Genomic DNA, 3,489 nt, shown 5'->3' on the forward strand with positions numbered 1-3,489 from the left:
CAGCAAGGGCTGGCTGGGACCCCTGCCTCCTGCCAGAAGCTGGCCTCGGTCCTGCAAAAGCCATCGCCCAGAAAAGGTCGAGGGGGGCCCCGTCCCCGGCCGCCTCCATCGCCTGGTAGCTGGCAAGAGGATGCTAAGCCAGCCTGCTCCTGCTGCAACACGCCAAAGCAAAAAAAAAAAAAAAAAAAAAAGGGTGTTCACACAGGAGCTCCGCAAAAGTCCAGAGCGTGTGAATATGGCTGAAGGTATCAGGACCAGATTCAGACCAGCCGCATGAGACTTCTCGTTATGAAGTAGAATTCACACGCTCAGAACTACTCATTGCTCTCCGGCAAGACGAGGCACCAAATGTGTACTACTTCATTGTATTTGTATCAAAATCTCCCAGCCTGAATTTTTTATGCAAGCTGATCGGGACAATGTTTCATTTATTTAGTATAATTTGGTACCTTGAGCTAACAGCAGGATTGACCAGCTTCCAGTCTTCACAGGACTGCTCTACCAGCTTGCAAAGGTTTTCTGTATTTTCATTTTCAGAAACTGAGAGGCTGAGGTTAAAATTCATCAGAATCCAACTGGCTTCAGACCAGCTCTAGAATGCTTCCAAATTTCATGGGCCCAAGAGAAACAATGCCGTGCTAGCAACACACTGCTTCTTATTGTACTCTCTCTCAGTCTTAGTTCTAATTTCCCTAAAGACTTTGAAACCAACCTTTCTTCCAGGATGCTATACGTGCTCTGTTATTTGCGTACCATAATATGCAAGAATTGTTATGCTCTATATCGGTTGATCTTTATGACTTTTTCTTTGCAATGCTGGGAAGCGGACTTCTGCACTCAAGTACCAACTTTTTTCCTAGCAAAACTGTGTGAGGTAAAATGCCACTGTGCGGCTGGATACGCAGACTAGATGCAAGCTTTTTCAGGGTTTATGCACGAGGATGCCTCAGCTTCTGACATGTTTGGTATGGAAGAACGAGCCTTACCATAGTCTGGTCATTCAAAAGAGTTTGAAGAGAGGGGAAGGAAACCAAAAATTAGAAGAACTTGATACAGCCTACACATCAAATCTGGGTTTTTTAATACTCACAACCCATTTGTCTTGCTAGATAGATTTCCATCCTCTTTAAACCTCTGGAGGCCAAGATGCAGACACTATGTCATCGAGGCACAGCTTCACCATCATCATCTAATGAAGAATATGTGTCATACCAAGCCATTTATTCTGTGTACAGACACAAGTGTTATTTCATTATAAAGCAGCAGGAAAGGTTTACTCTTATAGCCATTAATGGTTGCGCACAAGAAACTGAAAAATTCTAAAGGACTGAAGATATTTATGGGGTTCCCATCAATCATTGGAAAGCACAGTAGCTGCCCCTTTCCGTCAGCATTGGACATCTGCTGGGCTTCAAACAGAATGTAGATCAAACATCACCTTCCATCTTTCGTTTTGAGTATTCATCATCTTTTTAGAATGCACTTGATCGTATTTGGTCTTGGTCAGATTGAAGACCATATTATATTATACACAGGTTCTAGGTTCAATAACATAAATATTAGTACAAAAAGAGATAAGCCTCATTGAAATTGATTGGGGTTTGTTTATCAATTAATTTTTCAGCAAGTAAATAAACCCTTTGAACTCTGTACCTGTGCCCTTTGTATTGGTTTATGGCTACATGATTTGTGACCACGTAAAACTGTTGTGACTTTGACAAATGATACTTTAACCTATCCACTAGTTTTGTGTTTATAATTAAACGTAATTGCCTGGATATGTTGTCTTAATCAGCTTGGAGGAGACCCTTTTCTCCTTTTTTGTGATTCTGGATTGGTTTAAACCTTTGACAGTGAGGATATAACTGCCATCCATGACTTAAAATTGCTATAATAAACAGTTAAGCACCATTACATCTCCTGAAACTAAACCTAACTAACCTCCCTTCCCAAAGGTACATTCGGACAGGGCATGTGCAGACAGACACATTCAGTAACTGTTGTCTGAACAGTGTTAGCAGCAGCGACAACAACAACTGCAATAAAAAAATCCACTTGAAAGAAATCAGTAAAGGGTCAGCAGGTACATGCTGGACAAGCACTGAGAACAGGGCACTGAGAAAATCCTACAAAGGATGATTTTTAGCTTAAACTTCACTAAAAAATGGTTTAAAGTTTGAGGGAAAGGGTATATTCTGCTGTTTGAGTCTTCCTGGGTTCGAGGAGACGGAATTCCAGTCATCACTGTAAGTAAACAAAGGCCTGAATGAAAGATATTTTACTTCATCATCAATTTGTTTTCCTAATAGAAATAATACACAGGGCCCCAAGTTTGGGTAATTGGGTTAAGAAAGAGCGACACCACCGAGTAAGAAGGACAGAGAGAAAGACCCTAGTACATATAAACACATATTTAGCAAATCTGCTAAATTGTAAGATCTGGGCTTTTAATTGAAAACAGAAGGAAGAAGAAAAATCCAGACCATCTTTCTGTTGATTTTAAACATCTTTAGCTAATATACCTTCTGGTTTGCTGCTTGACATTACGGTATCACAGCACCACATTGACCAAAAAGAACTATTTTAAAAGTCTGATCCATTACAAGACTTTGGTGCCACTTTTTTTTCCAAAAATTAGGCCCACAAAACCAGTGTTCAGTTGTTGCCTGGTCCTGCAGGCAACTAATAATCACGGGAATGGTTTTTGCCAGAAAAACCCACTGTCCACCTGAAGTTCAAGACCTGGAGGTGTCCATTACTGCTTATATCACAGAGCTGCTGACAGGCATGTAAGCTACAGCGACTCTCCTAAACCAGGCACCGCTCTGCCTACCCATCCTAACAATGTGGCAAATTGCTTCAGACTCCCACAAAATTTTCCAAGCAGGAGACTTTTCAGGAGACATGTCTGTAAGGTGGGAGACCAATTTTCAAATTTAATCTCCTCCTGATGTGGAGCAGGCTCTTGAATGCTCCTTTGCTGGAACCTAATATGCGTACCATGTTGCTGAGTGGTCTGATTGATTTTGCTTTTTGTGGCTCTTGTTTAATCTGTTCCGTTTTGCAATCAAATATACATAGTGCTAGAACAACCAAATATATTCGTCTGCAAGTTGGTGGCTAAAATGGAGGAGCTGTGCTCAGAGCCTTGCTTTAAGCTTTTGCCCAAAATGCCTCTGCAGTTTTTTTATATTCTGCCTGGTCAGGTTTAAAAACAGTCACAAAAGGCTTCTGGCAAGGACAACAAATGAAGTAAAGAGATGATGGGTGTTGGTATTTGTGCTATTCTGGGTGTGGTGGGAAACCTTTATCCAGTACAAAATTATTCCAATGTTGTGAGATCTTTTGATCGATGGATTCCTTCAGCTGACAATGTCTTAGCCCCATCCATTGTTGAGGACCTCATGAACTGTTTTATTCTCAAAGAGCACAGCTATATTGGTAATTTGGAGACAGAGCTCAACCAAAAAAAAAAAAAAAAAAAGAAAT

Source organism: Egretta garzetta, unplaced genomic scaffold (genome assembly GCF_000687185.1).
Source record: "Egretta garzetta isolate BGI_Z169 unplaced genomic scaffold, ASM68718v1 scaffold251, whole genome shotgun sequence".
In the NCBI taxonomy this organism is placed as follows: Eukaryota; Metazoa; Chordata; class Aves; order Pelecaniformes; family Ardeidae; genus Egretta; species Egretta garzetta.